Below are 24,651 nucleotides of genomic sequence, written 5' to 3'. Positions count from 1 at the left end.
CAGAAGCTTTTCGGTTGGATGTGATACCATTTGTCTATTTTTGCTTTTTTTGTACGTTTTTAAAAATCTCTGCCTGTCTCTTTCCTCCACAGGGAAGGATTTGGGACTAGCAATGATGTTGTCACCACTGCTGACCATTTTGGGGCATTCATCATGCAGGCATTGTTCTGCCCAGGGTATTCTTTTGGACTTCACCACGACCTGGTGATGTAGGTACGTTGTTTTTCCCACTTCACAGTGAGGAGATGGAGGCACAGTTTGGAAGCAGGATGAGTGCTGGGGTTAGAATCCAAAGGGCAGATGTCCTAAGTGACATGAATGCTGAGCTAGTGGCAGCCAGCAGCAGTCACTTTATAAATGCTGATATGGGAGGGACATCGTGGGAAGAGGGCTCAGTGTGCCGCAGGAGTCCAGGAAGGCCAGAGGGCACGAGCCAAGATGACCTCAGCAGAGGACAGGACTCCTGTGCGCCTGCCTCTAGCCTCCGGGTAGAAAGCTGGAGTGGTGGCTTGGAAACCCCTGAGGTTTATAAGTGAGCAAGTGGGTGAGGGCATGAGGTGTGGAGCCCCTTCTCCCTCGAGCGCTGGCCTGCTGGGCTGCTCACTTATGCTCTATCCCTGCATGGTGGAAAACTTCCTGTGCACCTGGAGAGACCAGGCTAAGCCTCGGGCTGTGCCCTAGTAGCCTGTAGTCCAATGGAAACATGAGACATGAAACCCACACAGCCTCCAGGGGCCACAGGGCCTGGCCTCGGGGGTAGTCAGTGCCTGAGGAGCCCTGGGCAGTTCCAGCCAGGAGAGTACGGAGGGCTGAGAGGTTAGCCTGGCTGGACAGGCTCAGGTGGCCCCAGCAAAGGTGAGGACCTGGGCAGGAATGTGGACGGCAGTTGTGGGTAGGGCCTATCATGGCCCGGATTGTATTGTAGACAAGTCATTTCTGGCCACACCGTGGGGAAAACCAGGGACCAAGCAATGATCTGTTGAGAAGGAGACTTAGACGGGTCACAGAAAGGAAAGTGGGCTCTGGGGACAGGGGGCAGAACCCACACACCTCTGCAAATGCTACCAAGGCCAGGCCAACAAGTCACCAAAGCAAGTGTTCATAGGCTGCAAAGTCACTGTGGACAGGAGAGCCTAACCCAGTTTTGAGCATTTGAGACCCATAATGCAGGAGAGCAGGCCCTTGGCCACAGCAGCCTGAGGACCGAGGTTGCTTGCCAGCTGCCCTTGAGCTTGGTGTGTGCCTGTCCCAGCTCACAGGGACCGGGGGAGGGACTACAGACCTTGCTTCCCTCAGCTGTGCCCATGCTCAAGGCTGGTGACTTAAGGGGCCACAGAGGTTCTACCAGTCCCTGTGTCCTAGGCTTGCTCGTCCTGGTCTGTGTGGCTATGTCTGGCAGTAGGGCCTCTCCTAGGATGCCGGGAGGTCTGTGGGTGTGGCGCTGTGTTAGAGAGCGTGAGGGACGCTGCAGGAGAGAGCAGCAGTATCGCTGGAAGACAAGGCAGACATAGCACAGAGGAGGTGCTGGTGGTAGAAATTCAGAGGCAAGCAGGGGACTCGGGTAGAGTAACGGCCGGGTAGTGGGACAAGGCAGCCACAGCACATTGTGCGCCACTCCTTCTCATGGCAGCCGTGTGGGGGCTGCCTAGAGGGGACTCCTGACCTGGGGCCCTGAGCAGGAGAGCACCCAGCTAACTTTAGAAAACTCAGAGGTGGGTGGCGCCTGTGGCTCAGTTGGTAAAGCGCCGGCCCCATATACCGAGGGTGGTGGGTTCAAACCCGGCCCTGGCTGAACTGCAACCAAAAAATAGCCGGGCGTTGTGGCAGGTGCCTGTAGTCCCAGCTACTCGGGAGGCTGAGGCAAGAGAATCGCTTAAGCCCAGGAGTTGGAGGTTGCTGTGAGCTGTGTGAGGCCACGGCACTCTACCGAGGGCCATAAAGTGAGACTCTGTCTCTACAAAAAAAAAAAAGAAAACTCAGAGGAGTCACAGAGGGGTTGTGTCCTGCCAGCATGCTTTACCGTGAGGACATGGGAGGCTGTCCCACTGCCGGGCTTATCTCAGGGCCTGAGGGGCACGGAGTAGGAGGCAGGGCCAGGAGGAAGCAGGCCTAAGTGTCGGCACCAGCAGAGCAGTGAGGGGGGCGCCCGCCAGGTAGCACAGGAGGCTGCTGTAGCCTGTGACGGTCCCCAGCTGGGGGCCTGGAAGCCAGTGCTGGCAAACTGAAGCCTTTCTGGAGGAGGGCATTCATTTTTGTTAGAAAGGCAGTAAGTGGGTGTTGCAGGGAGGCTGGCCCTGTGTCCCAGGCTTTCCACAGGAGCCCGTCCTTGGCCAGCAGCGCCTCTGTCCACTCTGAGGGACTAAAGAACAGGAAAGCCTTAGCCAGGTAGGTGGTGCTCACCCAGTCCCCACGTGCACTTAGTGGACAAACGAGGGCAGGCCTTCTGCCCAGAGTGACAGGATGGTGCTCTGGTGGGAGCCTTATGACAGCCCTCCTGGTTGTCACCCAGGACCTGCTCCTAAGGGTCACGCAGGAAGACCCCACACCTTTGGGTATGGGCACCCTGGGGACAGCTGGTGGAGTAAACCCTATTACTTCATAGACGAGGAGCCGAGGGTCAGGAAGGTGAGATGGCTAGCTGAGACCCGGCTCTGTAGCAGGGAGGACAGCAGCCCAGACCCTCCGCCATGTGAGCTGACATCACCCTAGGCTGGCACCGGCCTCTGCGGCTCTGGGCTTCCTCACAGCCCTCTTCCCAGCTCCCCACCCCAGCAGCTGTGTGCATGATGCTGCTTGATTGGGGTTCTGCGTTTTTTTCATGGGGGCATCTGTAGCTCTCATCTGTCCCCAGAGTGGTCTGAGGCAGCTACACCCCTGGAAGGAGATATCCCATGGGAGGATGGCACCGCCCCTGTCCTGGCCTGGCCACAGCAGTCCACTTTGTGGTCCTCTGGGGAAGGGCCCGCAGATAAAAGCAGTATGTTCTGGGCACTGGGAGCTGCCAGCTGCCTCCTTTCCTGGTGCACACTGAGTGGTGTCTGCATGACTGTTCTGCCTGGCAGCCTTGTTCCGTCATAGACCAAAGCTGTGCTGGCCGCTGGACACCTTGGCAAAAGCAGGGTGTTCTTCATTTTCTCAGGGCAGACTGTCGGACCGTCCGACCCCTTGCTGTCTTGGTGACCTCTGTCAGCAGAGGCACTCTGTGTGAACATAGCTTCTTGGCCTGCTTCCTTTACCTGGGACTTGTTAAAATCTTGATGACGTGAATCAGCTTTTATTCTCCACTGAAAAAGAAAGGTGAATTTAAAGCAGGCCATGGGCCCTTGGGATGCGAAGTTTCCTGAGCATCTTTCTATAATAGGAGTCTGGTTTCTTTTAAGATGAATTGTCTTTATATATACCGCTCTGAATTACAGCCATGTTTGCTTTACAACAGAAGACGCCCCTTTCCTCAGACCCAAGTGACACTAATGCTCCTGACATTGGGCTACAAGTGTCAGCAAGCCCCAGGGAAGCTGGCTTGCTCTTGCCGAAGGTGTGCTGTGTGTGACTTCGGAGTTTGGGCAAGTGCTCGATGCATGTAGGCATGTCAGCCCCTAGAAGCGCGGGTCCCAGTGCCCACGGGGTGTGGTGCTTGTGGCTCAAAGGTGAGAGTAGCAGAATCTGACTGGACTGACGTGGAAGGGAAGCCCCAGGGGTCTGGAACTCCACAGAGGCTGCCAGCCTGCGCTCTGTGCATGTCCAGCCACCTGCTGGCTGGCTTTCCCTGCAGGCCTGCCTCCTCCGTGAAGCCAGTGAGATTTGATGCAGCGAAATCCAGGGTAGGAGAAGGGATTTCCTCGTGCAAGCTTTCATCAGGGCCAAGACTTTTCTGGAAGTCCTTGCAGAACTCCCCTGTGTCTTCTTAGCTACCCCAAGGCATTCACTGGCAGCAGGCCCCTTCCCTGCAGGCATTGCCACTGTATACCTCTGGCAAGGTCTTGCTGGAAGGGAGAGTGACTAGATGCTGCAGGGACCCCGCCAGCCCTGCAGGACCCCATGTCAGGAGGGGAGTGAGCGGGCTGTGCTCTGCTGGGCCTGGGGAGGCTGATTTCTCCTTCCTCCTTTTCTTTCTCTCTCTCTCTTTTTATTTATTTTTTAATGAGAAAGGGTCTTGCTCTGTCACCTAGGCTAGAGTGCCATAGCATCATCATAGCTCCTGTGATCTTGAGCTCCGGGGTCAAGTGATTCTCCTGCCTCAGCCTCCTGAGTTGCTGAGACCTCAGGCATGCACCACCATGCCTGGCTAATTTTTCTATTTTTTGTGGAGATGGGGTCTCACTATGTTGCCCAGGTTGGTCTTGAACTCCAGGGCTCAAGTGCTCCTTCTTCCTCAGCCCCCCAAAACGCTGGGAGTATAGGCATGAGCCTCTGTGTCCCTCCTTTCTCTTCTGTCTCTTAGACAGTCTTCAGTTTCTAGGGCTTCCAACAGGACCAAAGGGATGTCTGACTTGGTTCCACTGTGTGCGTGTCACACTGGGAGCCAGGGTAGTTGGTGCTGCTCGCTGGGACGGGGTCTGCGGGGTGACAGTGCTGCAGGGACTGCTGAGCAGGCACATGCTGAGCCTCCTGTGGACGACGCTGCAGCCCCGCACGTCTGCATGGTCCTGTTAGTTATCTATTGCTGTGTAATAAATCACCCCAAAGTTCAGTAGCTACAACAACAGACATCTGTCATCTCACTGTCCTGAGGCTCTGGCTTCTGGAAACAGCTTGGTGGGCAGCTCTAGGTCTCCTGGAATCGTGTGAGGTCAAGATGTTGGGGGCAGGCAGGACTGGTACCCTGGGGCGTGAAGGCTTGTCACCAGGCTCACAAGGCTGAGCGTCTTCAGGCTGTGAGCAACAAACTTGACACCTGGCTACGGGTCCCTCGGGGCAGTCCTCAGCTCCCCGCATGGAGGTGTGGGGTGGCGGGGTGGCCCCTGCTGGGGACGGGCTCTCATCCCCCAGCAGATGCTTTGCCCCAGTGGAGAAGAAGCCTGCAGGCGCCCACAGTAAACCTCCTTTTTCCTTTCGCATGTGTCTGTTGATGCCCTTCGAACCCGAGGCAATCTCACAGGGTGACACTCTTGTCCCTGGGTCATTTGATCCCATCTCACTAGTTCAACCTTTTTTTCTTTGTTCTGCCTTCTAACTACGTCATTTCCGATTCAAAAGTTAAAGCCTGGGGAACGTGTGGGGACCCTGAATGGTGGGACCCAGAGTACAGATGTCTTTCAACGTTGGAGCTGGTGGCAGCAGTATGTGGCCTCTGGGGCTGGGCCGCCAGCGGCTCCTCTTCACTGAAGTCGGAGCCTTGCCTCACACAGGGCAGGAGGCTTGTCCATGCACAGGGTCTGGCTCCTGGCTCTCCCCACGACCCTGCCCTGAGTGGCACTGGTATAGGGGTGTTTCCACGGCCTCTGACAGACGGGGAAGGAACGTGTGTGGACACTCAGGTCCCTAGGCCCAGGGTCAGTGCTGGGCGGGGCCCAGTGACCTGTGTCCTGGCTGCCCCAGGACGCTGCCTGTTTACAGCGGCTCTAGCCCAAAGCTGCTTATTGGATTAGCGGGTGCCCCGACGGCAGAGCCTGTAGCACTGGGCAGGAGGCAGGGCTGGCTCCTTATGTGCTACTTCTGTGCATTTCTGCTGTTTCCTGAGCTACCCCTGTGGCTCTGAGGGCACTGCTGGCCGGGAAGGAGCACTGGGGGCGCCAGTCCACCTCCTTCTGCAGCCAGAGGCTTTTGGTGGCCATAGCCCCTGCTAGCCTGGGGCAGCTCAGGCCTGGCCCTAATCCTGCTCGCTGAGTCTGCATTCCTCATCCTCTGCGGGCCGACGCCTGCTCCCTGCAGTCTTTCCTCACCGACTTCCAGGAGCACACAGCACCAAGGCCCAAGATGCTGAACGGCTACTCAGCCTGCCTGTTCTCGGGGGTCTGTGTGGCCCTGCTGGCCGTGGCGCTGGCCTATTACTTCTACTGGTAAGTGGACCAGGCTGGGCACCGGGCTGTTTGGGGGCTTAGAGTGTGCCCCCCTGCCTCTCTGTGGGGGGGCCTCCTGGGAGGGGCAAGGAGAGGGTCTCTAGGGGTGTCCTATCCCTGTCAGGGCCACAGCCCATGCAGGCCCGGAGGCATTGTGCCCGTGGGCGGAGGGCGGGCGCGGTGTGCACAGATGCACCCCTGCGGCCCTCGCTCTCGCCACATCTCACGCACCCCCACAGGGTGCTGTGGGCGGCCAACTCCTACAGTGGTCTGTAAACTGAGCAGAGAATGTGTGGGTTTCGCCAAACCGACGCTACTGTGTTATTCCCATCAACTGGTTTGTGGCGGTCGCTGTGACTCTGCCCGCATCCTTGACATTGACCTCAGACTAGACTCAGCTCTGCTCTGTTCCCAGCCTGTGATTAGCCAGGGTGTCTGAGCCTCAGGCCTCCAGTTTCTGTCTGTGACATGGGGACCCTGCTGCCTGCCTGGTCCCTGCAGAGGGTGACAAGGCAGCAGACCCATGACAGCCGTGTGTGGGGGTGACTGGTCAGGCCCCTTAGAGATGGATGTCATCAGGCAGTTGTGGAGAAACCTAAACCCCCAAGTTAGGAAACCGACTTTATTTTCTAGAGCCAGAGACAGGGAAATTGCCTGTGAAGGGACCTCACTCTCCAGAGAGCCCACTCAGATTAATTTTGCTTTCCTCAGCTTGCACTTGGCTGGGCTCTGATCTGGAGCTTTCTCCTCCTCAGATCGGATTACTGTGCATCGGCCCTTGTAGCAGGTGGGGTCATTCTCAGGAGAGGCATCAGATCCAGCCTGGGGCTCTGGGTTTGTGAACAATGGGTGTGATTTTCAGAGGGATGTTCCCGAAGCAGAAGCTGGAAACCCAAGCCTGGAAGTGCAGGGGCCTTGGCCCAGTGAGGGAAAGTGACCCTTGAGTCTGAGGCGAGGGTGCTGTTGGTAAGGAGCCCCCTCACTTCCTCACAAACCTCAGGACATGTGTAAGCACGACGGGACCATAGCGCAGGCCAGGATGGTCCTGGACACTGGTTTGTGGCTGCTGGGGCCCCACTGGGCAGCCTCCCTGCAGGGGCTGTCCTGGGAGGGGTGGGCAGCAGTACGGGTAGACACCTCACTCCAGACTTGGGAAAGGAGACTGCGCTGACCAGGCACTGGGCAGTGTTAGGCTCTGAGTCACTCTCGTCACCCTCAGACCACTGCCCCTCCACGTGTGCCCCACGAGGTCCACCCCAGTGAGGCAGGTGCACACTACTTTCAGGCCCCGTCTGTCCTCTGACTTTGCCCCAGCCTAAATAATTGCTTGATGAACAAACCGGGGAACCTAATTTAAAGAAGGTTCTTTAGTTTTCATTGTTAGGATCTGACTGGAGACGTGAAGTGGCTCTCACTCCGTTCCCAGTTCCTGCTCTTCTCAATGCCAGTCCTGGAGGGAGTGTCCAGGCCCTCGGTCTCCGTGTCCCTCCCCTGTTGCTGCTGGACCCCGCATCACCTTTCTTGGTGTCATGCACAGAGTAGGGCTTGTCCCCGCCGCTGTCACTAGCCTTGTGAGAGTGCCCAAGTGGGTCCCAGACTGGGGGATGTGGGGCAGAGGGCTCCGTTTCCCTGAAGGTGCTGCCACATCTGTAAATCTTGAAGCCTGTGGACACTGTGTAGACACGTGTGAGGCTCTGGCAGTGCCGGGGCTCCCACTGGTGACCTGTACTGAAAGCTCCTGGCAGGGGAGCTTGTTACTCCCAGGTGTCACATCACATGTCACAGCATCCAGGAGGGAGGGAGTCATCCCTTTGCTTCCCTTGAGGGCACAGGTGACATGGTCACTTGCAAAGGGGCTGCCGGGGGCCAGGTTGTGTCTGGAGGTGTGGACGGCCAGGAAGTCCTCCTGCCTCTTACAGAGGCAGTCCTCTGGCCGCCTCCCCTCCTTCCCTGCTGGTCTGTCCTCAGAGTGGCCAAATGAAGGCACAGTCTCCGGGGACAAGCATGTTTTCCTTAGTGAGCTTTGCTGTACACCTGGGGCCTGCCTGTGATGTGTAAGAGAGCCGCCGCTCCCAGCCAGGCCGGTGTAGTCACTTGTATGGGTTTTAAAGTGTCAGCAAGCTGCTCTGATTCACTGAGGCACTTTATGGAATGCACGTCGAACCACGAAATCCAAGTTAATAACAGGGTTAAAAACACCCACCAAATGCTACTGAAGACTCTCAGACTGGGCTCAAGAGCATGATGAGATCCGTGCTGGGGGCAGCTTGGAGTCCAGATCCCACTGGGGTCACTCTCTCCTGGAGAAAGTGGCCATGCTGACCCCTCCTTGTATCTTAAATATTTAATAATTAACTGGCTTATTGCTGAAGCCGTTTGCTGCAGTGGCTCCAGCATTTCCTCTATTCCACTGAGCAGCGTCTCGGCAGGAGAAGCGACTCTGCAGCTCTTCTGCAGGGCCCACCCTGGAAAGCACGTGGAGTTATATTACGGCTGCCTACCAGCAACTTTCTTGGAAGTGGTCTGTTGCTAAGTTTCCATGTTATCTTAGTCAGAGTGTAGTCTGTTTTCTTTGAGAAAAACAAATAAGTACCAAAATTCTTATTTTAAATTGTGACAGTAGCTGTTTGTAGCAGTGGTGATTCCTCACCATGTCTAGATCCCAGCCCTGCCTCTCCGTGTGTGTAAATACGGAAACTTCTCTAAGGCAGACTGCCCAGTGAGTGTGAGTCCGAGTCAGTGAAAGTCATTAATAGGACACCTAGTGCTTTACTGAGTGCAGAACCAGGAAAGTCCCTCCTGCAGGACTTGTCAGAGCCTTCTCAGGCACCCGTGTCACATTCAGTACCAGCAGAGCCCAGGGGATTTCCTAAACTCATGTTTCAGTGAGACCCTCTGGGATCAAATCTTGGGATTAGTGGCTGAACTATGCAGTTCCACAAGTGGTTAAAAGAATCCAAGATCTGTTATTTCTTGGGAAAACAGCACCTTTGCTTGGCCTTGAGACCTGAACAACCCTCAGTAATTGGCTTACAAAGGATCTCTGAGGCTTCGGTCTGTTGGTGAGCTGGGGAGCAATCAGCTGCGCCATCTTTACAACTTGAAGGTTTTTCTAGAACTCTCAATTCTTGTACACGTTGTTTAAGGCCTTTGAGGCTGGTACCCCAGGTGCCGTTGAGTTGTGCTTTCTTTGCCTCCAGACCCGTGAGCTCCTGAGGTCTCTGTTGATCTGGAGGGTGTGTTGGTGTTGGGGGTGCAGAGATGCTGGGCCTTGTGCTGACCGTGGGGCCCCTGGTGAGGAAGATTCTGTGTTGGCAGCACCAAGTTACCGTGACAGTCCAGAGTTACCATGCATCTTCCGTAGTCCTGAGGTCGGTTGGCATTTCTTGAGGTATTCCTGGAGCTGCTCCGTGCGCTCTGCTGGTGGTAGCAGGAGTTGCCCCCAGGGGTTGCAGTCCTACAGTTCTTCCTGGACACTGCTCCCCTGCGGCCACTGGTGTCCAGCGTGGGACGCTCTGAGTATGGGGCTCACCACAAGATTCGGTCTACAGAGAGAAAAGAGGAAACAATCAGCCTTCTTCTTAGTCTTATGAAAGCTGCTCTTACGAGGGTCGCAGGGGCCCAGAACACTGAGAAAATTCCACGAGTTACCGTGAGTGCAGTGGTCAGGCTGGGTCTCCTCTGCGGCCCCCTTTGGCTGCTTGCTGGGTGGGAGGAGGGTGGTGGGGTCATATGGTGGCTTCATGGGGACCCTGCAGAGCTTCTGCTCTGTGTCTCCAGCCTGCTGTGTCTCATAAAGAGAAAACGCTCTTATTAGCCCACAAATCTTCTTGTCTGTTGCCAGGAAGAAGGAACGTCTGTCATGGGGGGGTGTACCTTGACATTACCTCATTCTCTAATGTTTTTGTCATAGAGGGAGGATGTCCCATTCCCCAGGGGCCAGTGCCTGGCTGGAGTGCATGGTGATACTGGGTCATCATTTTCCTTTTTTGAGGGGGTCTGGGGGTGGTGTAGGGACAGGGTCTAGCTCTGTCACCCAGGCTGGAGTACAGTGGCATCAAAGTCCTGGGCTCAAGAGATCTTCCTGGCTCAGCCTCCTGAGTAGCCAGGACTATGGGTGCCTGCCGCAATGCCCAACTGATTTTTGTACTTTTAGTAGAGGCAGGGTCTTACTATGTTCCAGACTCAGGCTGGTCTGGAACTTGTGGCCTCCAGGGATCCTCCTATCTTGGCCTCCCAGACTGCTAGGATTACAGGTGTGAGCCACCACACCTGCTCTGGGACACCATTTTCTGCTGCAAACCAGGAGCATGTTCCTCCTTCCCAGAAGTTTTTATTGATTGCCAACTGTTTACCAGGCACTGGTGAAACTCTAGAGGTACCCTGTGAGCAAACAGCCTCCACTCTCCTGGCCTCGATAAAAATAAACCTTCAGGAGAAAACCAGTCCTCAGGTACAAGCAAGGTCCGTGTTGTGGCTTTGCTTCCAGCTTAGTGTAGAAGATGAGTGTGAACCGTCTGCAGATGACTCTCGCAGCTTCCAGTCCCCTTTCCCCGTGTCTGCTCTGAATGGAGCCCTGGTTTTTGTGTCGTGTGCCAGCTGTCCCCTCCCCCCGTCCCCACGCGTTGCCTCTCTCACCTTCCCTGCCTCTTGGTTCCTAGGTCACTCACACTGGCTGTGGCAGAGATGGAATCAGCTGGGCATTGGTCCCGGGTATAGCTCTGTGTGGTAACACTTTCTCACCATGCTTAGCAAAGGCACAAGAGTGCTGTTATTGTAGTAAGTCTTTTTTTTTTTTTGTAGAGACAGAGTCTCACTTTATGGCCCTCTGTAGAGTGCTGTGGCCTCACACAGCTCACAGCAACCTCCAACTCCTGGGCTTAAGCGATTCTCTTGCCTCAGCCTCCCGAGCAGCTGGGACTACAGGCGCCCGCCACAACGCCCGGCTATTTTTTGGTTGCAGTTTGGCTGGGGCTGGGTTTGAACCCGCCACCCTCGGTATACGGGGCCGGCGCCTTACCGACTGAGCCACAGGCACCGCCCTGTAGTAAGTCTTAAAATCAAACATGAGGCGGCACAAAGAGGCGAGTGTTTTCTGTGTGTGAATCTTACGTAACCACTTCCCTGTCATGCCTGTCACCTGGACTTGAGGGCTGGAGCCCAGATAGGGATTGCAGGCGGGGTCCCCGAGCTGCCTGGGGACGGAGGGCCCGTGCAGTGTGGACATTGTCCAGTTCCCAGCAGCACTTGTCAACAGCTGCATCCGCTTATGGCCGTGAGAATGAGCTTGCAGCACTGTAGCCCTCCAGGGCCTGCGTTTCACCCACCTGTGAGAAGCCGGTCTCGTCTGCCTCTCTATTGCCTCTCTATTGCAGGCTGACCCTTGTCCCTCTAGGGTGTTGACCATTTTTGGGGTCTGGGGGTGGGCAGGAGGCTATGTGTGCTGGTAGCCTGGAACCCAGAGTGGGGATAGGAGGAAGGGAAAGGCAAGGCCCTGCCTCACCAGCCTGACAGCGGCTATTCCCAGGGTGGGCGGGTAGGAACACCCAGCTGTGGGGTCCCCCACGCTCTCAGGAGAGGAGGGCCCGGGAGCAGGCCCAGAGCAGCTCTGTGGGCAGCTGGCACTGCTGGCCCAACTTCCCTGCGTGGTGCCCTGGCAGGGGAGACAGAGCAAGGGTTGTTTCCAGGAAAGGCAGATAGCGAGGCTTTTCCTCAGGGACAAGATGGACTTGTCCCTGTTATAGGTGGCTGGCCAAGGGGGTCACATCCTCAAGGGGCAGGCGGTTGCCCTTCTCAGCTGTGGAGTGGAATCTCAGGGATAAATTACAGAATAAAACTTCAGTTGCAGGCCGGGTGCAGTGGCTCACATCTATAATCCCAGCACTTTGAGAGGCTGAAGCTGATGGATTGCTTATGAGCTCATGAGCTCAGGAGTTCGAGACAAGCCTCATCAAGTGAGACCCTATCTCTAAAAAAAATAGCCGGACTTGTGGCCGGTGCCTGTAGTCCCAACTACTCGGTAGGCTGAGGCAAGACAATCACCTGAGCCCAAGACTTCAAGGTTGCTGTGGGCTGTGACGCCAGGGTATTCAACCCCAGGTGATAGAATGAGACTCTGTCTCAAAAAAAAAAGAAAAAAAGACCTCAGTTGTGCTTACCTGTTTGGGATTTAGAGAAAGGGGAAGAGAAAGCCTGAGAAGGGATTGAGTTCACTGTCCGAGGAAATGAAGTGAGGAGACATTAGGCACATAGTGTGCGTGTTTTCCGTGAATGATTCCTGAGCCGGAGTGCAGGGATGTGGTCTCCTTGGGCTTGGGGCTCCCTTGGTTGCTTGGGAAAGCTGGCGGCAGGCTGCCGAGCCTCCAGTGGCTGCTTGCCTCATTCTCCTTGGCTTGTCACAACCAGGATGACAAAGAACACTTACAGGGCAGTGGGACCAAGTGGGGAGGGACGGGATTCTGGGAGCCTGACCTTGCCCTGGGAGCAAGGGCTCCTGGGTGCCCATCTAGATGCTCCCTCTTCCAGTCTGGGGACGATGGCAGCTCAAGGGCTCTGCATGGCTTCTGGGGGCCCACAGTGCACCGCACACCTGTCAGCAGCTGTCACCCCTAAGAAAACACGACTTACTGCATTCACTGGAAGAAACCTTCATTACACTTCCACATCACATTATATTTTATTGGTCTGATTAATCTTTTCAAAACTATATTTTACTTCAAAACATTTGTAGAGCTGAGGTCTCTGAGTTTGTCTGGACAGGAAGCTCAAGAAATAGGCCACCAGGTGACAGGCAGCCCCGCCCTGTAGCTCAGGCCAGCCTGGCCTCCTTCCACACGACAAATGGGATACCTGGCCATGGGGTCACCACTGGGTCCCAGGAGGGGACATTCAGCAGGGCTCTCATACTGTCCCAAGCCTAAGGTGGCTATTTTGAAACCCACTTAGTTTATCCCATTTCAAATCTCCCCCTTCTTTCAAATCTATCTTGTAAATGTGTGGATCCTGTAATGGCAAATCTGTATCTTTGTAAATACCAAGTACATAGAGGTCCTGTAAGGTCTGTGTGCTTTTAATTTAAAACATACTGTAAGGCCAGGCGAGGTGGCTCATGCCTCTAATCCTCTCACTCTAGGAGACTGAGGCAGGTAGATTGTCTGAGCTCAGGAGCAAGAGTGAGACCCCATCTCTAATGAAATAGAAAACTAGCTAAGTGTTGTGGTGGGCACCTGTAGTCCCAGCTATTTGGGAGGCTGAGGTGGGAGGATCGCTTGAGCCCAACGTTTGAGGTTGCTGTGAGCCAGGCTGATGCTATGTCATTCTAGCCTGAGACTCTGTCTCAAAAAACAAACAAACAAACACACTGTGAAATGCTGCAGCTTCCTCAGGACTCCCCCAGGCCCCCTCATCCCTGTGAGCCCCTGACAAGGGCGTGGGGAATCCTGGGGAAGCCAGCAGGAGGGGGCTCCCAGGCTTCCCTCCCTCCCCAGGTACACATGACCTCCATCAGCTCTCAGGGATTCTAAGGTCCTCTCACCAACCGCGATCCCACGCCTGCCCCCAGGAAACCAGGGCTGCACCCCATTCCCCTGGCAGCCCCACTCCCCCTGCACACCTGTCTCCCACACAGGCCCACCGCCCCCCTTCCTCCGCACATGAAGGCCTACCTCCTCAGGTTCTGATCAGTTGTTGTCCTGCAGCCTCAGATCTCTGATGGGACCAAGCAAGTTGTGACCTTATGGTCTCTGCATCCTCAGGATGACTGGAACTCTGACTCCTACATAATTTTTTTTTTTTTTTTTGAGAGACAGAGTCTCACTATATCACCCTTGGTGGAGTGCCATGGCGTCACAGCTCACAGCAAACTCTGACTCTTGGGCTTAAGTGATTCTCTTGCCTCAGCCTCCCAAGTAGCTGGGACTACAGGCACCCACCACAATGCCCAGCTAGTTTTTGTTACAGTTGTCATTGTTGTTTAGCTGGCCCAGGCCGGATTTGAACCCACCACCTTTGGTGTATGTAGGTGGTGCCGTAACCACTGTGCTACAGGCATTGAGCCATGCATAATTTTTTAAATTGTGAAATGTAATGAAAAGTGCATGAAGCATCAATGGCCAGTTTATTGAGTAATTGTACAATGGCCATCCACCTGCTTCTCTAAGAGCAAAAGTCATTATTATGCACAGTTTATTGCAAGAAAACTACATCCACGTCACCTTAGCTGTACTGGCTGTGTGTGTGCGTGTGTGTGTGTCTTGGGGTGTGGCCCCACACGCAGGCCAGCCCTGAAGTGCCTGCCCCTGTGGGTACAGACCTGTCACAGGCGCATTGTGCAGTCATCAGGCTTGGGACCTTCCCACCTCCTCCACCTCCCTCGCCAGCGTCACCACTACTTAGGCCAGGATCACCATCAGAATAACCTGGGGGAGACAGAAGGTTCTGGAGCTTAGAGAAGTGGGGTAGGTGGGGGGCACGCTGGAGGCTCACTCTGTCCTTAGGTTCTGTCCCTCTCTGCCAGCCTGCCCACATAACCCCAGGCCCTCTTCTGCCAGGATCTGCAGTCTGTGTGGTGGCAATGACAGACCTAGGGGGTGACACCAAGACCCTTGTCCTTGTCTTTGGCCCCCATTCCCTTCTGAGACGCACCTGAGTGAGCATCTCACCTCCTGTGGAAGTGGTCTGGGGGCTCAGGAGCCCTTTGGTCCCAGGCTCCTTCGGCAGCCCCGGGGTGTAGTCAGGCTGGGTGCCCGGCTGTGCTGGGCTCCCTGGAGCAGCCCGCCAGGCTGGCCCAGGCCAAGTTGCTTGTCTGACCTCTTCTTGTTGGGACAAGGCCCTAGCATCTCTGATGGGATCTGGAAATGTCAGCAGTTTCCTTTCTACTGTGTCCAAAGTCACTTCCTTCTGGTGTGGCCCAGCTGCCCCAGCACCAGGACTGGCCCTCCAGGTGTCTGGTAGGTTCTGCTTTCTGGATTTGGGTCTACCGGCCATCCTGTGACATTGTTCTTTCAGGAAACTGTTAACTGAGGCAGCTCCTGATGACATGCAGACCAGGAAGCCGCACTGCTGTCTGTCACAAATGTACGTATAGTGCCCACGGGCTGTGCAAACGCTGACGGAGCCCCTCTGTCACAGGCCGGGCCCGTGAGACTGATAGGACGGAGAAGACAGGGCTGCAGGGGGTGTTTGCCACAGACAGTGATTTCCACACCAGCAGCCCTGTCCTCCCTGCCTCCTGCGGGGGCAGCTGGCTGTGGTTCCAGGAGGACTGGGCATCTGTGTCTTCAGCCAGCAGTTCTGGTCTGTCCTCAGCTGTGTGGCTCATGCTCCTGGGTGGCTGCTGCGCCTTCACACACTTCTTCCTCACTCGGGGAGGAAGAACGGCCAGGCGGTATTTGTTACGGTCGTAGGAAGCCTCCGCAGACTCTTCCTGAGTCTCCCTAGCTGGAGTGGGCTGTATGCCCCACCCTGCACAAGGTGGGGTCACCTCTGTGGCTGAGACCCAGGGCTGCAGCCCTCTTCCAAACCCAGGGGTGTGTACAGCTCCAGGGGAGAGTTCTGTGACTGGCAGGGCAGCGGCGATGGGCAGGTCCCCCACAGTGATTTGTGGGCCACAAAAGCAGAGTTCTGTTATCAAGGGTTGAAAGTGTGGCTGTAGGTATATCAGTTAATTGTGCCTTTTGAAATATTGGCTATAACATTTATTTATTTATTTTTTGTTATAACATTTAAAGATTCTCAGGAGTCTAGTCATGGTTTCAAGTTAATTTTGTATTTTTTTTTTTTTTTTTTACTTTAACAGTACCTAAATACAATAGAAATACAAATATAGTAGAGAATGGGGCCAGAATGGCTTATGCCTACAGTCCTAGTGCTTTGAGAGGCTGAGGCAGGAGGACACTTTGCATCCAGGAGGTCAAGACAATCCCAGGCAATATAGTGAGAACCCGTGTCTGTTTTTTTATTATAATTTTTTTTTTTTTTTAGCAACAGAGTCTCACTATGTCACCCTCGGTAGAGTGCTGTGGTGTCACAGCTCATAGCAACCTCCAGCTCTCCTGAGTAGAGAGCTGCCTGAGCCTCCTGCCTCAGCCTCCTGAGTAGCTGGGACTACAGGTGCCCACCACAACACCTGGCTATTTTTTTGTTGCAGTTTGGCTGGGGCTGGGTTTGAATCCACCATCCTTGGTATATGGGGCCTGCGCCCTACTCACTGAGCCACAGGCACTGCCCTAATTTTTTTTTTTTTTTTTGAGACAGAGTCTCACTTTGTTGCCCATAACAGTGTTGTTTCAAATCACTACTAGGATTGAAGGTTAGATAGTAACACATAAATGATGCATATGTGGTGTCATAGCAACCTCAAATTCTTGGTCTCAAGAGATCCTCCTGCCACAGCCTCCCAAGTAGCTGGGACTACAGGTGACCACTATAATGCCGGCTAGTTTTTAGAGATGGGGTCTCACTCTGCCTCAGGCTGGTCTCGAACTCATTGCTCAGGCAATCCACCCACCTCTGCCTCCGAGAGTTTACATGTCCAGGACTACAGGCATGAACTACTGCACCCAGCCCCAGTTATAACATTTTTTACAGGAATTCAATGGAAGGCACTGTGTGAGATGTGCTGTTGTTCAGGCTGCGCTTAGTGCACACAGGTCCACGTCTCCAGTGTGGCTGCCGGAGGGCCATGGACAGCTTCCTGCAGGGCGTGGCTGGTGGCACACTGGTCAGGTTCATGGGTCCCCACGTCTGTCCACATGCAACTTCCATGCTCAGTTTTAAATACTGAGGCTTCATAGCTGTTGTAATATCTTAAGGGCTATTTCCTTGTTCTTTTCATGGTTTTTTTTTTTTGGGGGGGGCTTTTCTTTCCTGTTTATTTTTTCCATATGAACTGGCAGTGGGTTCTGTTCTCCCCTCCCTGTCTAGTCTGGAGGGGGGACTTTTGGTATTTTAATTATGAATTTATGAATGGTTTATGTATCATTTACATGTTACTATCTAATCTTTAATCCTAATAGTGATTTGAAACAACACTGTTATGGGGGTTCACAGTCCTATGGATCAGCAGTTTGGTTGGGCTCAGCACATTGGTTCTTCTGGTCCCACCTGGAGTCATTCGTGTGGCCCTGGCTGGCTGTTGGGCGCTGTTGTCTGGGCATGCTCAGCTGGGAAGGTCCATTTCTGCTCTAAAATGTTCCATGTGGGCCTTGCCCGAGCACCCTCCTTTGATCCTCAAGAGAGTAGAAGGCATGCTATGAGGCATGCTATGAAGGCTGCTCACAGCACGTTTATCAGGTGAGCTCTGATAAAGCCAGCCAGGCTCAAGGTCAGGGAACAGACCCCATGTCCTGGAAGGGCAGCAGCGTTGCTCTGCCCGGCTCACGGGGGTGTGGCCTGGACACACCAGGTGTTCCCATTTGTTCAGTCCTGCTTTATTGCCTTTTAGGATGTTCTGTGGTCTCTTCATGCCCAAGACTTTTCTCTGTCTGTGGTTTGCCAGTGGGCGTTTTGTGCTATTGTAAACCTACCCAGGGCCTTGTTGTTTCCTTGTATGTGTGTGTCTGTGTGGAGATGTGGTCGGTCCTCTGGACCACTCTCCCAGCTTCTACACACACGGGTGCTATATGTACAGGTGCTTGTGGTAGGCCGCAGGCTTGTGTCTCGCTTGCCGTAGAGGACGGACGGCCCCAGCTTCCAATCTAACCTTCCTGCCTGCCTGGGAGGCAGCAGCCAGTGCCTCTTGTTTTGAAGGTGGCACGACCTCCAGACTTGGCCCCAGATGACTGAGGAGGGCAGAGCTGCCAGCGACCTGTGGTTGTTGAGTTAGGAAGGAAGAAACTCCTCAGGTGTCTTTGTCTCTTCTGTCTGATTTGGAGGCTTTGGGTGCCATGGGTGCAGGGTGCAGAGCGGGCCTGGCAGCATTGCTCTAATTGCCTGTCGTTTTAGCCGCATTCTGGGTATGGTGGATTTTCTTGGGTCTTAGAGGGATGATTTTGTCTCCTTTTCAGTTTTTAGACCTGTTGCTAATTCCCAGTGCTAGCGAGGTTGGATTAGCAAGTAAATATTTCAGATTTTTCAGGCTTACTGAAAGATAAGGTGGTCCCTGTAAGTGGATTGACCCAAGAAGTGAAAATTTCCCTTTAAAACTCAATAATAGGATTGTGTTTGTTTCATTTAAAATTTTAGTTGAACTCTTGAAAATACCAATACCTTCCCTGATTCCAAGACATCTCAAACAACCTGGTAGGTGTGATGCGACCCTCAGCATTCTGAACAGCTCAGACAGCAGCAGTCACAGTCTCGTATGCTCACTCACGATGTCACTGAGAGTCACGGGGGTCTGCAGACCTGCCCTGCACCGGCCACTGCGAGGCTCTGCCATCCCCAGACCCAGGCTCCATCTGCCCGGTGCCGCTGTCAGCACCATGTCTGCCTCCGGACCCCCCGGCTCTGCCCTCCCCTCCACAGGCGCCTCCAGTGAGCGAGGACAGGGAAACCCCCACTCACTCTTGTCCAAGCGGCATTTCAAGTGGGAGGAAGGCGACCTGATGGCAGGGCTGAGGCGTCCGCTATGGGTGACGTCTTTGCTTTGGGGACACCTGGGTTCTGGGTTCTTAACTGCTCTGAAGCGGTAGACGTAACTGCTGACATTCAGGGGCTCGTCCGTCTGTCAGTATGGCTGTGTCTCTGCTGCCCTGTGCTGCTCCTCACAGCAGAGCTGTCCCCATGCTCTGTCCCTCCCTGAGCAGTCAGGCTGTGGCCTGTCCATTCTGCCACCTCACAGAGGCCAGGCCCCCTCTGCACCTGCATCCGTGGCCCTCGTGAGTGGGGGGCAGTGGGTGAGTGGTGGGTGTGGATGGGCTGGGGGAGGAGGGAGAGCAGGGAGACGGTGACAGCCATTTCACACTTCTCCTGGATTATGGGCTTGAATTTGAATCATTGAGATCCACATATGACTAAAAAGTTCTTTTCATCCTGTAATCCAAGGCTTTTATCTTGAACAACAAAAATGAAACATTTCTGCTATATTTAAGTGATTCACCTATCACCAACCACTGTATGCTAACAGCCATCCTTACCCTCAGGAAGGTCCCTCAGGTAGGGTGGAGTGAGGCTGCAGAGGTTTGGGGCTCTGTCAGTGGTTGCACCTTCCTCCCGGACCCCAGGTGCAGCAGGGCCTGGGCAGCTCCTGCCCTCATGTAGAGTGGTGCCTGCGGGTGGACACTTGGTGGTGTCTGGGGAAGACAGCACTGCCCTTTGTAGCTGGTGCTGTTTCCCACTGTGTTGGCAGAGTTATGAAGGGTGTGAGACTGGGATGAGGGATGCTGGCCCCTCACACTGTCCTGCATGCAGGACGACAGGAAGCTGCTCATTGGTGCTGGTCAGGTGGCGTAGAGCAGGCAGACTCGGGACTGAAAGGGCATCTCATGGCAAAGGCTGGAAATAGGGACCAGGAAGAGGAAACAGGGACCATTGGTGGGGAGGAGCCTCCCTGGGCCCTGTGATGGCCCTGGGGCAGGTAGTGGGTGAGGGGGGTCCTGCTACCTGGAAGCAGGCCACATTCATGGCAGGACATGGGAAGAGCCTGAGTGTTGCTGGAGTTATGGGATCTGGAAGGAAGAGTCATGGTGTCTGCTTGGGTAGGCGCCCAGTCTGCACAGCCATCGTAACACAGTCAGCAGCTTAAACAGCAAGGATTTATCATCTCACAGCCCCATAGGCTGGACGTTCAAGGTCAAGGTTATTTCCCTAAGGCCTCTTTCCCTGGCTGTGCTTTCATGTGGTTGCTCCTTTTTATAAGGACACATGTCAGATTGGGTCATGGCCCACTCCAGTGACATCATTGAACTTAATTACCACTTTGAAGCTCTGTCTCCAAATATGTTCCTTGTGTTCTGAGGTCCTGAGGGTTATTTTTGTGGGGACTGAGTTCACCCATAGCAAGGGGTGACAGAGTGGGCCTGGCCAATGCCATACTCCTGTGGCACCTACCGCAGCAGCCCCAGATTCCTTTCTTTTGATTGGCAGCAAAAGTCCCTAGAGAATGGCAGAACCGGCCAGGAGTTGCTTTGTGCTGTGTGGGGCAGGTTGGCGAAGGGTCTTGTTGAGGCCCTAGTCTTTCCTGCCCACTAGAGGGGTAGCCGTGCAGCTCCTGGGGCAGTTTCTCTTCCTGGCTCCGCTAAACATTCCTATCACTCACTGTGACAATCCCCTCCCCCTAGCCCATGCCCCTCTGTGGGCAGGAGTCTTTTATCCCTGCCTAGGCAAGGGCAGTACCATCCCACACCTTTGCTCAACTGACCCAAGAAGGTGTCAGTCTTCCCGGCCTGGACAGGGGCCCAAGAAGCCCAGAGGTAGCGGTGCCTTGTCCTTGGACCCCAGGCCATGTAGGTGCCAGGCCCCAGACCCGTCTCACCCATAGGCTGATGAAGAGACTCAACCATGGCTTGGGTTTCCTGGCCATGCTGGTAGTGTCTGAGCACTGATACAAAGGCACCCCATAAACTGACCAGTCGGCCTGCCAGTGCTGGACATCCACACCCCGGGGGTCACATCAATGCCTGGAAGTTCTGCCCTGTGTGACTCTTCTCTCCCTGGCCCACAGGATGTGGGTGCCTGCCCAGGCAGCTGGGGTGCTCAGGGCCAGGGAAGGTAAAGACTGGGCTCCAGAGCCCCCACCTCCTGTGTTCGGTACACCAAGGTATGGCTGTGACGCTCTTCTCCTCAGTTTCTCCATCTATGACACAGGAATATTTAGAGCCCAGAAACCTATGATACTGGGTTATGACATTGTAGCAGTTAGGAAATTTTTTTTTTCTGAGTCTCAAGCTGTCGCCCTCGGTAGAGTGCTGTGGTGTCACAGCTCACAGCAACCTCCAACTCCTGGGCTTAAGCGATTCTGTTGCCTCAGCCTCCCAAGTAGCTGGACTACAGGAGCCGCCACAATGCCTGGCTATTTTTTTTTTTTGTTGTTGTTGTCATTGCTGTTTAGCAGGCCCAGGGATTTGAACCCACCAGCTCCCGTGTATGTGGCTGGCGCCCTAGCTGCTTGAGCTACAGGTGCTAAGCCAGCAGGTAGGAAAATTAAACTTAAGATTGCTGTCTGATGCCATTTATACTAGTCTTACATGTTGGCGGGAGGAGTGGACGTTCGTAAAAATCTCTCTGAGAACAGGTTGCCCACACTGTCTCCTGGTTCCATCCCTAGGACTTCACGGATCCTTGGACTCTGGGCACCAGTAGGTGTGCGCAAAAAGGTCCTTGCTGAGCACTTGTCACACTTAGCAAGAACCACGAGCAGGCGCTCGGCTGTCCTTGGAAGATGCAGGGATAAGCTGGGGGGTGGCTTTAGCACGGGCTTGTCCAGCAGGGAAAGTGAGTGTCAGCCACAGGTGGCAATGCAGACGGGTCTCAGAGCCAAGACTGAAGGACAGCAGTGAATTGCCAAAGATTCAAGTTAAAAAAAAATAGTGTGACAGCCTCTTGCTTAGAGGCATGATTAAGCTTTTTAAAAATCACAGAATAATAGTGGTTAACTCTGGGGGCCCAGAATGAGGAGAGCCTGTGGGGTTTTTTTGACTATGCCCCCTGTGCATGTTACCAGGGCCTTGGTAACATCCATGCTAGACTGAGCCTTGTAGCATCCATCACACATTTTTGAGATCATGCACGGGCCCTCAGGGAGACAGCCTGGTCTGCTCACTCCGTGCCTGACCACAGCTCACAGGTGGACACAGCTGCAGCTGAAGGGGTCGGGATGGCTCAGAGCAAGATGGGGCAGCTGAGCACCCAGGGCAGCATGAGCCCCAGCTGGCGCGGGCTGCCTGTGGTCAGCACCGTGCGGTAAAGGGTGCCAGGGGATGGGCATCTCAGACGCCCACCAGCTGGGTGCTGGTGACTGGAGTCATTGCACAGTGCTGGCTTCACCAAGTGATGTGCTTTTACATCTTTTTTTTTTTGTGGTTTTTGGCCGGGGCTGGGTTTGAACCCGCCACCTCCGGCATATGGGACCGGTGCCCTACTCCTTGAGCCACAGGTGATGCTTTTACATCACCTGTAAAGTGGCATTAAGTGTCCCGAAGGGATGTGGCAGGAATTAGCCGGAGGACCCCGCACGCATTCTTAGCCATGAATGCTGAGCCTGAGTTAATTGTGAGGAAAAGGACAAATTTAGGTTGTAGGGCATGCTATAGACGATGGCCTTGGACTCTTGAAAACCATCAGCACAAATAGGGGAGGGGCTTTGAGGAGAGTTTGGTGTTGAAGGTCATTATGCACAGTTGGTGGGGCTGGAGTGCCCATGGAATATTTGATAATGTTCTTATGTCAATGTTAAATTTATCAGGTTAGGGTAATCACATGAGATTTCCAAGCACAAAATCCAACAAAAGCAACTTTGAGTGTCCTATGTGATGACCATGTCCTGCGGGGGAAGCACAGTGGAAATTCACACCTCAGGAGCAAGTGGGACAGAGCACTCCCCACTGTTAGCAAGAGCTTGTTTCTGTGTGGTTTGAAAATGCCACCACTGCTGGCTAAGCCACTGTGGCACTTAGGTCCCATTGGCTGTATTTATTTTATTTTAATTTTTTTTGGCTTTTTTTATTTTATTTCGTTGCTTATTTTTTATTTCTTTACCTTTTTTTTTTTTTTTTGAGACAGGGTCCCACCCTATACCCCTGAGCAGAGTGCAGTGGGCGTGGTAGCTCACCACAACCTCAGACTCGGGCTGCGGGCACCCCGCTGCCTCAGCCTCCGGAAGCCGCTGGGATTACAGGCGCTCGCCGCGGCACCCGGCTGGGTTTTTCCATTTTTTTCACGAGTCGGGGTCTCACTGTCGCTCAGGCGAGTCACGAACTCCTGAGCTCAAGTGATTCTCCCTCCTCAGCCTCCCACAGTGCTGGGATTACAGGCGTGAGCCACCGCGCCCGGCCATTGGCTGTATTTAAAAGAACAAAGCTGGGCGGCGCCTGTGGCTCAGTTGGTAAGGCACCGGCCACATATATCGAGGGTGGCGGGTTCAAACCCGGCCCCAGCTGAACTGCAACCAAAAGATAGCTGGGCATTGTGGCGGGCGCCTGTAGTCCCAGCTACTTGGGAGGCTGAGGCAAGAGAATCGCTTAAGTCCAGGAGTTGGAGGTTGCCGTTAGCTGTGTGATGCCACGGCACTCTACCGAGAGCCATAAAGTGAGACTCTGTCTCTAAAAAAAAAAAGCTAAAAGAACAAAGCTATGCTTTAAAAAGTCAAAATTTGCAATATGTCAGAATTTATAGCCCTTGTGTATTTAAACTTGGGTTTAAAATGTAGAAGTCAATTTAATATTGGGGATACATGATTTCTTAAAAACTGCTTTAAAGGAGATATGAGTCCCAGCTCCTTCCTAGCACTTTCCTGCTCAGACAGCCTAGAGGACTCTGCAGCCAGAGACTGGGGCAGGTGTGGCTAGGGGACAGGGAGCAGCGGCCTCTTTACCTTGACCTCCTATTAGGAGGAGGCGGTCCCTGCCTGCTGCTGCCAGTGGCCCACGTGGTCAGGTAGCACGTACCTCCAGACACAGGGAGGTAGACCAGGGTACCGGGGAGGTCTGTGAGCAGGAACTGACCGCTGGGCAGAGACACAGTGATGATCCGAGTGGTCAGTAGAGAGTGCTCTCGTGGGAGGGTCTCCCCCGTGTGCAAAGAGCTGAGGGAGTAGGTCCCTTAGTCTCCGGTCTGGTTCCCAGTGCGCGGTGGAGTCTTGCGTTTGATCCCATATCTAAGGTATCTGGGGGTAGAGACCCATGATCCAGGCAAGTGGCCAATAGCACAGAAGCGTGTTGGAGCTGGCCAGGGACCTGGGCAGGCAGCTGGTCAGACACCAGGCAGCATGGGCCACAGAATAGGCGGTCATCTGGCCTCTAGAGCTGAGCACGAAGGCAGAAGCCAGCCCCCACCATGTGTGGCATTTGGCTGGCTCTGTCTCCTTTTCAAGGCTCAGTTAGCCCCAGAGACCTGAGAAGCCAGAATCCCAGCTGGGAGTGAGTGGGGTGTGTGCTGAGGGTGGGCGTGGGCTGCCTGGGGTTTTGTGCACAGACTTCCTAGTCCAGAGGCTCAGGGACAGACCAGGGACCGGCTGCTTTACGATACTCAATGACTGTTAAAATAGATTCTTCCATGGAAGCTGTGTCCACACAGAATCTCCTGCATGACTGTGGGTAATGGCTGTGTTCCTGACCCCCAAGGCCGTGCACCCAGTGCCTGTCAGCAGATGGGTGTAGCTCATACATCCATGTGGGGACACTCCACAGTCAGAGGTACCACTGGTGGGGTCCACTGGGTGGGGCTGACTCTCAGAGTATGTGCAGGGCTGGCTGGATCCGGAGCCCCAGCTCCATCTACAAAGCACCTTGAGAAGAGAAAACCCTGCAGCTGGAGAGCCAGCCAGCGTCGTCAGGGCCGCTGGGGACTGACTGGGACGGCAGCATTCCCTATGGTGACTGTGGTTCCGCCTCTCAGAACTTAGTGAGCATGTCTCATGTGCAGGTGACATGCCATGAAGCTGACCTTTGAAAACAGGGTCCTCATACCTTGAGCCCCAGTGGCAGAATCACCAGGATGGTGTGGAACATGGAGTCTGCCTTTTATGTATCAGTGATGTGCCAGTCTGCAAGGTGAC

At 54.3% G+C, this 24,651-nt stretch overlaps 1 protein-coding gene across 3 annotated transcripts in view; it reads left to right on the top strand.

The window, feature by feature from the left end:
* The window catches only part of AGPAT3 (1-acylglycerol-3-phosphate O-acyltransferase 3), an 82,621-nt gene that overhangs the window by 32,434 nt on the left and 25,536 nt on the right, over positions 1-24,651 (top strand). Inside the window, exon 2 of one of the 3 annotated variants that reach the window (XM_053564728.1) lies at positions 93-213. The exons of 1 other annotated variant lie outside the window; for it this stretch is intronic. The gene's annotated coding sequence lies outside the window, so the exon portion shown is untranslated. Of the gene's footprint in view, positions 1-92; positions 214-24,624; positions 24,647-24,651 lie in introns of those variants that run through there. One more of the 3 variants, XM_053564729.1, reaches the window with a different exon arrangement.

This window comes from Nycticebus coucang, chromosome 16 (genome assembly GCF_027406575.1).
Source record: "Nycticebus coucang isolate mNycCou1 chromosome 16, mNycCou1.pri, whole genome shotgun sequence".
NCBI classification, from domain to species: Eukaryota; Metazoa; Chordata; class Mammalia; order Primates; family Lorisidae; genus Nycticebus; species Nycticebus coucang.
This window is presented reverse-complemented; position numbering and strand designations above follow the sequence as displayed.